This window comes from Podarcis bocagei, assembly GCF_964188305.1.
Source record: "Podarcis bocagei genome assembly, chromosome: 6".
Classification (NCBI taxonomy): domain Eukaryota; kingdom Metazoa; phylum Chordata; class Lepidosauria; order Squamata; family Lacertidae; genus Podarcis; species Podarcis bocagei.
The window spans coordinates 27,005,013-27,018,248 of record NC_138130.1 but is presented as its reverse complement, the minus strand read 5'-3'; the positions used below and the strand labels follow the sequence as shown (position 1 = coordinate 27,018,248).

General features: G+C 43.9%; 2 long non-coding RNA genes across 2 annotated transcripts in view; one reads left to right on the top strand and one right to left on the bottom strand.

Annotated features, from left to right (window-relative positions):
• Positions 1 to 13,236, top strand: part of LOC308589443 — a 344,225-nt gene that overhangs the window by 136,288 nt on the left and 194,701 nt on the right. The gene's annotated exons all lie outside the window — the stretch shown is intronic.
• Positions 6,390 to 13,236, bottom strand: part of LOC308589442 — a 49,480-nt gene continuing 42,633 nt past the window's right edge. Inside the window, exon 3 of the long non-coding RNA XR_014009248.1 lies at positions 6,390 to 9,944. This is a non-coding gene — a long non-coding RNA (uncharacterized lncRNA). The remainder of the gene's footprint in view (positions 9,945 to 13,236) is intronic.

The window sequence follows — 13,236 nt, the reverse complement described above, 5'->3', positions numbered from 1 at the left end:
CTGTGATTTCTTTTCTCCATGTTGGTGTGTGTGCCAGATGGCAGTCAAATGATAATAAACATAACAAATAGAGACAGTGCATGAGGAGAGATAACAGTGGCCGAATGTACACAGTTGTTGAGGATGGAGGAGATTGTTTGCTGCGAAACAAACACAAAGTTCCATTGTGTAAGAATCAGGTTTGTGTTGTTTCCACCAAAATGTGTGAAGTAATGCAGAGAGTGAAAGTCTGCATTCTAATCAGGGGTTGGATGTCAGCAACGTTAGTTGATTTTAGTTATTCTGGCAAGGAGCTCATCGCAGTGCTCTAAAGTGATGCTGGCTCTTTTCCCATATGTGCAATTCAGTCTTGTGCAGGCTTACTCAGAAGCAAAATGCATTGAGTTCAATGCAACTTATTCCCATGTTAAGTATGAATTCAGTTGCAGCCACAGTTATGTTTGCAGGACAGTGGCCTTTACTAAACCCTACGATTTTTGACTACTGTGCACAGCGCATTATGATTTTTATCTCACTCCCGGGAGGTTAGCCTTTAAGATTTCCATTTCACAAATGAAACACTGAGGCTGAGAGATAGTTCTGTGTTTGGTCCTGCATCCCTAAAGCTTGACCACATGTTGTTCGAAAGAAACATGGTTCAAATGGAGTGGGGGTGGGGATTCTATTCCATTCACATTTAAAGGTGAACCTACCTAATCCACACTTTCAAAAAATGATGCAAGAAGTAGAACACAGCCAGTCTTCAAAATTCAGATTTCTCATTTTTTTGCAATGCAGTGCTCCAGCCAAGCAATGTGTACAAGAATGTTCATACTGAGATAAAATGTGCATGAAATATGATGTAAAGGTAAAGGTAAAGGGACCCCTGACCATTAGGTCCAGTTGTGGCCGACTCTGGGGTTGCGGCGCTCATCTCGCTTTATTGGCCAAGTGAGCTTCTGGGTCATGTGGCCAGCATGAAACGCTGTTTGCCTTCCCGCCGGAGTGGTATCTATTTATCTACTTGCACTTTGACGTGCTTTCGAACTGCTAGGTTGGCAGGAGCAGGGACCGAGCTCACCCTGTCGCAGGGATTCAAACCGCCAACCTTCTGATCGGCAAGCCCTAGGTTCTGTGGTTTAACCCACAGCGCCACCCGTATCCTATAGCGCCACCCACATCCTGAAATATGATGTATTAGGATATAATTGCAAAAATGTGCTTATTAGGCAAAATTCCAAACAAAGAAGTGTATATTAGCATAAATTTATATTAGAATACTGATGAATTTTCATGATGTGAAAATGTGGAGAACTGAGAGAAACCAAAATTGACCTATTTGTCCAGTCTTAGATGCAAACTGGATGATTGATTGTACTATTCCTCCTTTCCTAAAGAGCACTTGTACTATCTACAGTGATTCTTACTGGTGAGAGTAAACAGAAACATTATTTAATTATTGGGGAGATGTCCCTCACCCAATGTGAATTTTTGAAATCTGTCGCATGGTTCGCTTGTTCACTGTGAGCTTGGACTTTTCAAATATGCAAAAAGAAGATGGCAGAAGAAGAGGATAGGTTTACTGAACATTGATGCTACAATGACCCTTAATTGTGCTTTGAAGAGCTTTTTCTTAAAGTTGTTTTTAGACCGAGTCCAAAGAATAGCACCAGAAAAGTGCTCTTTGGCCTCCCTGGCACCTGTGCTATGTGACTGTTCAGGACACTGTTTTATCTCCAAAGCTATTTATCATCTATCATGAAGCTATTGAGAACTTTCATTAGGAGTTTTGGAGCACTGTGTCATCAGTTCACTGATGAGATGCATCTCTGTTTTCCCCTAACATCTGAATTTGGAGTGGCTGTGCAAATCTTGTACCAGAATGCAGAAGTGGACAGGATGAGGGCCAATAAACTTAGTGAAATCCTGGGAAGTCTTTGTGGGCAGGTGGTTCCTGTGTTCAGAAGATAGGTCAATTGCCTGTTCCTGATGGGCTTGTATCCCCTCTGAAGAAGCATGGTTGTTGTTTTTTAATCAGTTATTTCATATGCCAGCTGTGGTTGGCATAGCCTGGCTGCTGTAGTCCATGCACTGGTAACCTCAAGACTGGATTGCTGCAATGCGCTCTGCATTTTGGGCTGCCCATGGGTCTAGTCTGGAACCTCTAGCTAGTGCAGAATGCACTAGACATACTACTGGATAGACATGCTACTGGAGAAAGATATCCAACAATATGGGCACCCCTGCTAAAACATTTTCAAAGGCTGCCCATATATTACCAGGACAGGTATCCTATTAATATACAAAGTCCTGAACAATTTGGATCCAGGATACCTCATGGACCACTGAATTCCTCATATCCCAGCTCAGTCACTGAGATCATCCTGAGGAGTACCGTGTTGCAGAAGCATGACTGGCTTTAAATAGCATTTGGAAATTCAGTGTTACTGCTCCCATGCTGTGGGATACTCTTCCAATAGAGCAGGTATGTCCAAAGTCCATTTTGGGGGCCTAATCCGGCCTACCGGTCGATTTAATCCGGCCCCCTGGGCCATATATGCCCTGGGGTAAAATCCTAAAAAAAAAAAAATTCAACATCTTTGGGGTTAAATCCTAAAATAAGCTCAACAACTTCAATTCTATAAAAAGCTTAACAACCTTGGTTGGCCCTCACGCATGTTCACTTCATCAAATCCGGCCCTCTTTGAAAAAAGTCTGGGCACACCTGCAATAGAGATTCAGCAGGGATCTGCTAGTTTTCAGAAATCTCTTAAAGGCCTATTTCAAGATGAGTCGTTATTATTATTATTATTATTATTATTATTATTATTATTATTATTATTATTATTATTATATTGTTTTGATGATATTTTATGTTTTTGTGTACTTGTATATCTTGCTAGGGACGCGGGTGGCACTGTGGCCTAAACCATTGAGCCTCTTGGGCTTGCTAATCAGAAGGTCGGCAGTTTGAATCCCCGTGACGGAGTGAGCTCCCGTTGCTCAGTCCCTGCTCCTGCCAACCTAGCAGTTCGAAAGCATGTCAGAGTGCAAGTAGATAAATAGGTACCGCTCCGGCGGGACGGTAAATGGCATTTCCGTGCGCTGCTCTGGTTCACCAGAAGCGGCTTAGTCATGCTGGCTACATGACCTGGAAGCTGTCTGCGGACAAACGCCGGCTGCCTCAGCCATAAAGCAAGATGAGCGCCGCAACCCCAGAGTCGTTTGTGACTGAACTTAACGGTCAGGGGTCCCTTTACCATTACCTATATCTTGCTAGACACTGCCGTTATATTTTATATGAGGGGACTATCTATAAACATTTTTAAAAATAAATAAAAATAGCTGGGTGTTGCGTTTGAGACCTTTAATCCCATTTACTGCCTTCCCAGCTGTCTTAATTTGTGATTATATCTTTCCTGCCTACATGAATGAAGCGGTTTAGAAGAATAGATTGTCTGACTACCATGCTCAGTTCTGGGACATTAATATATAGGATTAATTTGTTTATCTTGCATGTTTATGTTGTGAACTGCCCTGAGATCCACGGATACAAATTTAATAAATAAAAAATAAAATAATAATTCCATGATCAATAGGAAGAGTTTACACAGGAAAAGAGAAAGCACGTAAAACATGCTAAGAACTTCATAATTCCTTTCAAGCTTTTGTGAGAACAAAACCCAAGACGAATTAGTCATGACTCATGTTGACTTCCCACTTCCAAGAACTATTTATGCAATTGCTTGGAGGCTGCCCTGGGATAGAAATAAATTACACAGAAATTAAATCTCTCTGTGTGTATGTGTGTGTGAACTGGACAATCTGTTTAATGGCTCAAACCCTGAGGTAACCTCACCACTCCCATTCTGGCTTTAGATTTATTTGTTCATATGTTAAGAACTAGCTGAAAATATTTGGCTCCACATTTTAAAAGATGACGGAAGGGAATTAGAGACCAGAAAGGTAGTGGAGGTAGCCATTTATGTTAGAAAGAAATTCTAGGTTGAGGAAAGTTATTTTGTTCAGAGGAGTTCATTTTCCTAATGAGGTAGAAGCAGCTTGATCGAATTATACAGTACTTTTTTGATCAATTGAACACCCCATGTTTCCGAAGGTGCATAATGAGCCTTGTCACCCCACTGAGGTCTGTTCACGCTTGTGGATGCTGATTCTGTACAGCTTAGTTTCCTTTTATTCCTCCTCCCTCACCAAATGTTTCAAGGCAGTTTTACACATTTACACAGAGGCATACCTAAGTTTGTCCTCAAGAAGGAGCAGCAGCCGAATCACGCTCCCTGTTGAATAAACTGGTGCAAATACACAAGTTGTCGCAATCACTCTTTCCATCTTTAGGTGTACAGTTAGGCAACATAGGGCAGCTCATAGCCCAGAAATGTGATGTGTGAACTGGTCCTTAAATAGAGCTTAATCATCTCCCTTACGTGTTTCCTTTCTGGATGAAATGGTGCTCTGAAAGTCTCCTATTTAATGAGGCCATTATTGTGATTTTCAGGAATTTTCAGTTTGTGCCATTTGAGTTACAGTAGAACCGCTCAAGCAGGGATGCGGGTGGCGCTGTGGGTAAAAGCCTCAGCGCCTAGGGCTTGCCGATCGAAAGGTCGGCGGTTCGAATCCCCGCGGCGGGGTGCGCTCCCACTGCTCGGTCCCAGCGCCTGCCAACCTAGCAGTTCGAAAGCACCCCTGGGTGCAAGTAGATAAATAGGTACCGCTTACCAGCGGGAAGGTAAACGGTGTTCCGTGTGCTGCGCTGGCTCGCCAGATGCAGCTTTGTCACGCTGACCACGTGACCCGGAAGTGTCTCCGGACAGCGCTGGCCCACGGCCTATAGAGTGAGATGGGCGCACAAACCCCAGAGTCTGTCAAGACTGGCCCGTAACGGGCAGGGGTACCTTTACCTTTACCTTTAGAACCGCTCAAGGTCCTGAGTGATGATATCTAAAGCTGCATGTTAGCATCACTTTGAGATTCATTCTTTCTGATCCCATCACTAGCAGACTGCATTTTTATTAACAATGGTTCAAGGCTTGGTAGTGGATGGTGAGGGCAACTGTTACTGCAGCGTAGAAACATGGAACAGAACATTCACATCCAAGTAGCCCAATCAAATAGTTGTTAAAATGGCGGGGACTGCAAAGGCCATTTTACTGTACCTGCTGACATCTCAGTCAGTGTCACCTAGCCATCTATTTGATTTCATTCAAAGTGCATGGCAGCTAGCTGACCAACACTAAAGTGCATTGAAGTGCACTGCGTGGATATTTTCTGTGGGCAGATAGGCGGATTGCATAATGGAGCATTCTTAAATGACTGGCAAAGACAGGGATGGACAGTTGTGGTCTATAGTAATTGATGCTGTTCAGAATTGCCTTTCATCTACATTTTGAACTTTCACAATGTCTAATAGAAAATAAATCTTGATCCCTTGCAAATCTGCCTGTTTTCGGCCTCTTTTAATTCATATGTACACCTATTCCAAATTCTGGTTTTGTTTTCTTTTTAATTATGTGGAAGCAGAAAGACAAAGATACTTGAATATTTCTTACAGTCTCTCTCTCTCTCTCTCTCTCTCTCTCTCTCTCTCTCTCTCTCTCTCTGTGTGTGTGTGTGTGTGTGTGTGTGTTTTCTCTCAGTGAGGGAGCTCAGGCCACAAGCAATAAATAGACACCATTGTTTGAGTTTTTCCTCCATATATTTCTTGGCAACTGAAACAACTGATTTCTGCTCGTATTTGCATACCTACAGTTCAAATCAGCCAAACCTGAAAATGAAATGTATGGTAGATGCCACCCACCCACTCCACCGATGTTTAAAATGAGCTCTAAAGGGAAGGAAAAGCTATAGTTGCAATCTGTGGCCAATTATGTTCACTCACAGGAATGAATGACTCATTGAAATGAATGGGTCAAAAACTCTTAACTTGGTATAGGATTGCAGCCATTCAAATCTCTTTCATGGCGTTTAAAGCTACTGATAGTTCACCTTTCTATCAAGCTGCTTCTGAAGAACACAAACCTAACTTTTACAGTCAGCTAGAGTGATCTGAAAGGTTCAAAGAACCTCTGCAGAGATAATGTATTTCTCTGTTCAAGTAGTGGGTGGGGGGAGCGTTTAAAAAAACCAAAAACCAGTAGGCAGTGGTAAGAAAAAGTAGGACTAGTTCTTTAAAAGCATCAGCGCAGTTTTCTCAGCATAACCTTTTTGCTATGTGTTTGCACTACTGCCAGATGGTCTGGGGGTGAAAATGTAGTAGGAAAGATCATTTATTGCACTTGTTACTGGGACAGGCAGCAAGTTACAGTGGGACACCAATAAGGCATGTGTATGGTCAAATAGTTTTGCATTTCTTGCTGGTATGAGCCCTATAGGCATGAGTTCAAAAGGAGAGATCAGGATTTCATCATTAGTTTATTTGCATGCTATTTCCCCACAAAACTGTGCCCAAACTCATATCTCACAGCATACCAAATGAGCAAGAATAAATATAACAATTCAGAAACAATATGAACAACAATTTAAAATGATCATAATATCAACATTTTACATACGACAATATAGGAAACAATACCAATAAGGTAATTTAACAGCTTTAAACAGAGAGATTCACAGGAATCACTGACAGGGAGATACGGGGTCATCATGTGTCTAGTTAGCTCTGGTTAGACATTAAATGGGAAAAGGAGATTTGTATGAGAAGTTGTGGGAGAAGTTACGTATGAGGTAGGCAGAAGAGGATCCAAGCAGGGGGACACAATGACCTTTCTAGATAACCTTGGTGGGTGCATGAAGATGGCCTCCCAAGCTTAAAACAATATGTGTGCCATCCCAGTCATAAAAATTAGGAAGCGCTTTTCTAACACCCTGGTTTGAAAAGCTTCCACATTATCTGAGGGAGTTAATGTGGCATGACTCTCATAACTACTTTGTGAGTTTGCTTTTCAGTCTTAATTTACGACTTATTGAAAGTGAGAGCTGTGTGCAGGGAAGGAAACTTAGAGAACTTAGTGTGTCCACGAGAATGGGAGGCAGTCAAAACTCCAGAGAAGTTGTGGTGTAGTGGTCAACCTCTGTCCATAACTGAAGGGAACAGGAAAGTAAAACAACAGGCATAGGTGTATGGACACTCATGTAACTTCACTGTAAAAGAAGCCGTCTGTGGAAGCAGAATGCTAGACAGGGATGATTTAGCTTGTGTGTACATTGTTCTACCAGTGAGAATAACCATTAGGTTATCTTTATCAATTGGTTATCTAGGCATAGCTGTGGATGCTACTGACATTTTAAAAGCATGTATGGAATTGGAGGCACGCCAGGAAGGAAAGGAAGGGTCATCATGGCCCCCTCCTACAGTTTTAATCCCACCTGTGATTATCTTCCAATACCTCTATCTCCGCACTACCCATTGTAACTGCTGCTATAAATTAAATGGGCCCATGTACTAGACTTGCATGACAAAGGAGGCAAATTGCTTTGCTTTTAAAGGGGGAAAGGGTACTTACTTGCCTGTCCTATTGGTCATAGGAAAGCTTGCCTAGAGATGCATACTTCCCCTATTCTAGTTGAGGTAGTAGTTGAGGATAATGTGTATAGTTTAGGTTTCTCCTGGAGTTTTGTTCCTGGATGTTCCAGTGATAACCCGCCAGGAGTGCATTTGCACTGCTTTTCTGTGGCCCTTTGAGAAGACAAAACTGGCTACTCTTATGCCTGCTTTAATAGCCATTTCAAACTACTGCAGTGCTTTGTACTTGAGGTTCCCTCTGAAGGGTATTCAGAAACTCCAGCTGGTGCAAGACTCTGTAGCTAGAGTGGTATTGGGGGCCCAGCTTTTTGGATAATGTTATGCATACTTTTTAAGCTGCATTGGCTCCCAGTTCATTTCCAAGTGCAATTCAAAGTACTGGTTTCCCCCTTAAAGTCCAGCAGCTTCATTGCCCTTCTGTAAAAGCAACTGGAAACAGATTCTTAAAAAGGAATGGGTAGACAAGAAAAAAAATTATTGATTGAATGCATTTTGTACGCTGCTGGTCCCTCTTCAGGAAAATTTAGAGGAGAGTAATTCACATTTCAGCTGTGTCACTTCTTCTGTTGCTATCAAAAGAAAAAGAAGAGGTAGCTCATCTGAATGTTGAATTACAAGTTCTTGGCTTTTTAGCCCTAGATGACTTGAGACCATGAGATCTGAAGCACTGCTTGCTTTCATATGAGACTGCCCAAGATCTTGGAGCTGCGGGCAGCAGCTTTGTTTGCATTCCTCTTTTATCTGAAGTCAGGCTAGTGCCTATGATTGTTAGGAGCAGGGCATTCAGTGGTGGAACCCTGGCTTTGTGGAGTTCCCTCCTGATTAATATCAGGAAACATCTATAGTGACTTGCTCAACACATTTCTGTGTTCACTCAGGTGTCCCTTGAAGCATGACTCAAGCTATTTATAGGACACAACCTTTTCCACAGCAATGTCCAAGCTTTGAAACTATCTCTCTGTAATGTGGGATATGTGTTTGGTTGCTTTCGTACTTAGAATGAATGGTGAAGACCATCTATTTCAATCAGGACTTCCATAATGACTGGTTTTGTTATTCCAGCCCCCTCATGCCACATGTTTTCTGTATTTAGGTGCAATGGCTATTTATCATTGTTTTTGCTATAATTTGTTGTGTTTTGGTGTTTTATTGTTTTGTTTAATGCTGTAGTTTAATTGCTTGTGTGCTGCTTTGTGGGGACTTTGGTCAGACAAGCAATACAAAAGTAAGCTTTTACCTACACTTGCCTATGCTGAACGCTATGGCACCGTGTCCAACTTAGTTTTACTCAGAGTAGACCCATTGAAATAAATGGACCTAATTTAGCCATGTTTATCGATTTCAATGGTCTCCTCTGAGTCTAACATTGGATACAACCCAATGTGGTTTTATTAAGAAATTAGACAGAAGATAACCACAACTGTTCTTAAGATGCACCACTTTTTCACAATGCCACCTTGAAAGTATCTGAGCATAGAAATTTGTCTCTGGGTGTGTGTCTTGTTTATTTATTACTTTAGTATCCCACCTTTCTTCTAAGTAACTCAAAGTGACGCACACAATTCTCCTCCCCTGCCATTTTAATCTTCACAACAACCCTGCCGAGTTAGGCTAAGAGACTATGACTGGCCCAAGACGACAAATGGAGCTTTATGGTTGAAAAGGGATTTAAGTCTTGGTTTCCTGAGTCCAGCACTTAACCACTACACCACACTTTCCTCCTACTGACATGTTGCTTGCATTTTCCTTTACCATGGCACAGGGACCTGGGGTTAGGGACTGCAGTTTCCAAGCCCCACTACATGACTTCTCAGCAGGCTTGAGCTGATGCTGCTCTGGTTTTAGAAAAGAAGGCCCCACCACCACCCCGCTTCCCGGGCGCTTCCTGGCCAGCTGAATATCAAATGCAGGCTCATTTACATTGTATGGGGCCTGCTAGTTTTCTTTGCTGATTTTATCTCTCTCTCTCTTTAAGGAACAGATCGGCCACATATTGAAAATCAGGAAATTTAATTTTGCCAGATGAATTAATTTTAATAGGATTTCCTTAATCCAACATGATTAGCATTATCCTCACCTTGTAATTTGTGGCATATTAAGGAGAGCATCTCCTTTCTTAGTGGGTGGGGTGGGGGAAGGACTTTATCCAGAAGGACCTCCAGCAAAGAATGAGGAGAGGAGATACAAGCAAGACCAAATATTTGCTGAGGATTGGCTAATCCAGAAGAAGTTTGCAGCAAACTGTCCAGGGACCAGCAAGCGGGTTGGCCTTTTTGGATCAGCCCATCATCTAACTGAGTTTCCAGCCTTCAAACATCTGCACCCGAACATGTCCATCTGATAACAAGAGATGGGCTATAGGAAAAAGGAAACACTTCTGTCCACAGAGCTTAGCCACCACTTGGAGGCGAATCACCAGAGCCACCTAAAAGAAGAAGAAAATAAAGGATAAGTAAACACAAGTCTGGATGACCCTCGAGGCTTAAATGCCCCCAAATCCAACCCTTCTGGACAGCAGTCATGCAAGAAATATGCAAAATAACTAAACAGGTACTAGAAGTCGCCCCAGAACTGGCCCTACTGAACATCCTCCAAGATAATAATGTCAACTCACACTATAAAGAACTCATAACCCACCTACTCTCAGCAGCCAGAAGCATTATTAACCAGACACTGGAGAGACCTGTCAGGAGTAAACATGGACCAATGGTATCAAATTGCATGGGAAACAGCCTTATTAGAAAAACTAACCAATAAACTGAAACTGACATGGGGACAAATAGAAGATGCCTTCACCCTGGTATGGTTCCCCTTTATCACATAAGTAAAGGTAAAGGGACCCCTGACCATTAGGTCCAGTTGTGGCCGACTCTGGGGTTGCGGCGCTCATCTTGCTCTATAGGCTGAGGGAGCCGGCGTACATCTTCCGGGTCATGTGGCCAGCATGACTAAGCCACTTCTGGCGAACCAGAGCAGCGCGCGGAAATGCCGTTTACCTTCCCACCGGAGTGGTACCTATTTATCTACTTGCACTTTGACGTGCTTTCGAACTGCTAGGTTGGCAGGAGGCTATCACATACACAGCCCCAAAAGACAACTACAAGAATCCACCGACAGCATACAAATCAATTAGGCTAACTTGAACCAACAACCCCTCCCCCCCCACATTAATGAACAAATCTCACTGCAGCCAACCAAAGATAAATTGTTCTTGTTGTTGTTGTTTAGTCGTTTAGTCGTGTCCAACTCTTCGTGACCCCATGGACCAGAGCACGCCAGGCACTTCTGTCTTCCACTGCCTCCCACAGTTTGGTCAGGCTCATGTTTGTGGCTTCGAGAAGCCACCCCAAGCTCTCTAACTACCAAGGAAATATAACAAGTGAATAGAAAGAGAAGCTACCCAAGTGACACTGATGCCAAACCCCACACATAAACTCCCTCTCCCCCCTCTTTTTCTTCCTGACCTTATACTGCAAATAACACTAATGTCTCACAACAGATGTGCTTGATCTGAATAACAACCTGAAAAAAGAGACAATGCATGTACTTTTGTAAACTAAGATTTTTTTAAAATCAAAATTATTTTAAAAACAAATGAACAGAACCCCCCCCCCCAAACCAAAGCTTTCCCCATTTCCCTGGTGCTGAAATTTAACAAGACCAACTTTTGTTTGATTCTGCTCTCGGCTTACAGCTCCATTCACCAGTCAGGTAAATCGCATTGCTCTGGTTTTATTACTAAGTTCTTTGGGCTCCAAACTATGCCTTCTGCCTTATACTGTTTAACTTCCACTGAGATGTTTCCACTTGATCCAATCTGTTTAACTTCCATTTCTAAGAAGGCATGGGGAGCTCATAAGGACTAAACCGGCCAAAGGCCCTTCAGGTCTAGCTAGCATCCTGTTTCTCAGAGCAGCCCAGCAGAGGAGGACAGGAGTGCAATGGCCCGGCCCTGTTGCATAATGCCTGAGGTTGATATATTATTAGTAAGGAAGGGGTGGGGAACAGTTCTAGAGATCTAGGGGGTATTCTTCACACACACCCTCTCAAAAATATCTCTGGGATTGAAAGAGTAGAAAGTTGCAAGCTGTTGCTTCAACAACAACAACAACAACAACAACAACAACAACAACAACAACAACAACAACAACAACAACAACAACAACAAGAAGAAGATAGCTCAGTCGGTAGAGCGTCAAACACTTAATCTCAGCTTCGTGGGTTCGAACCCCACGTCGGGCAAACAGAGTCTTGCATTGCAAGGGTTGGACCAGATGACTGCAGAACTCTACAGTTCTATGATTCAATGATTCATTGCCAAGGGGGCTGCTGCTTCATCTCCTCCGGGCGGGTTGGGGGGGGGTGCCTGCCTGTGCGCGCAGCCGCTTCTCCCCCGACCTGATGCTTCGCAGGGCTGACATTCGTGTAGCAACCGCCGGGTCCGAGGCAGCAACGGCGCTGCAGCTGGGCTTGGCTTTGAAATGCGCAAGACAATGGGCGCCACTGTTCTCGCCCGCTTCGCCTTTCCATTCCATTTGCATAGTCTGTTCTGCCTGATTGACCAGCTCGGGCTGTCCAAGGGACCCGGCATTGTTCCCAGATCACTGCGAGATGGCAGAGATGACAAGATTCAGGTGAGAGATGAAGTGGGATGGCTCGCCCGGGCCGCAAGCCGAAGCCAGAAGCCCCTGGGAACACCAGGCGGGGGAAGAAGAAGGAGGAGTGGAGAATCAGATGGAGGGGTTTAAGAGAGAGAGAGAGAGGTCCTCTCCTGTCTTCCACAATGAGAACTCACCCCAAATCCACATTTTCCCACCCCACTCCCGCTGCTCTGGCCAAAAATCGAGCTGCCTCTCAACCCTCACCGTAGTTCATAGCAGGGCAGCGCTTCAAAGTGACGTTCAAAGCACAGTGATGTTCAAAGCACTTCACACACAGGGTCTTCTTGGCAAAACGTACAACATGCCTGCAAGGCAGGACAGCAGCACCATCTAAAAAGGCTGCCTCCGGGAAGGAGCGGCTTTCTGGTAGGGTTGCCCTATTTTGAGGAGCAAAAAGAGAGGGACATATTTCCCGACTTCTACTTTTAACTATGGAGACTCTCATTTTACATACCCATGAAAAAGAGAACGTGTCTTGGCAAAAGAGGACATAATGTCACCCCTGACTGGGCTGAGTGAAGGGCGAAAGGGAAACGGAAGGTGCGCGCTCCAGAACTCCAGCCCGCCAGAAAGCAACACCCCAGGATCGGTTTTGCAAGCAGATTGCATGGGAAGGTTTCCTATTTACAAGCGAAAGATGGATTAGAGTCGCAGGGGAAGATGGCAGCCCCCCGCAAGGCATTTTACCTGCAGGGAACTTGCAGGAGGACTTTGTGAGTGAGCTGAGGAGCTGAGGCCCCACTAGCCGGTTTATATTTACTCGGAAGGAAGCCCCGTCGAGTTCAATGTGGCGCTCACTTCTGGCCAAGGGTGCAGCAGGCCTGAAGCTGAAGCAGCTGCGATCCTAAACTGTTTGGGAAATTCCATCGAAATCGACAGGATTGGAATCGGGACTCAGGGCCAAGTATAACGGGGCTTCGAGTTTGTGTTAGGATCGCAGCCTAAGGCTAAAATCCTATGCCCAATTGGCCCTGCATCGGAGGATCTCGTTAAGCTCTTTTATTACAGTCTACTCAAGCCCGTGGAAGGTCGCTGGGCAGAGACACGCGTATTGTA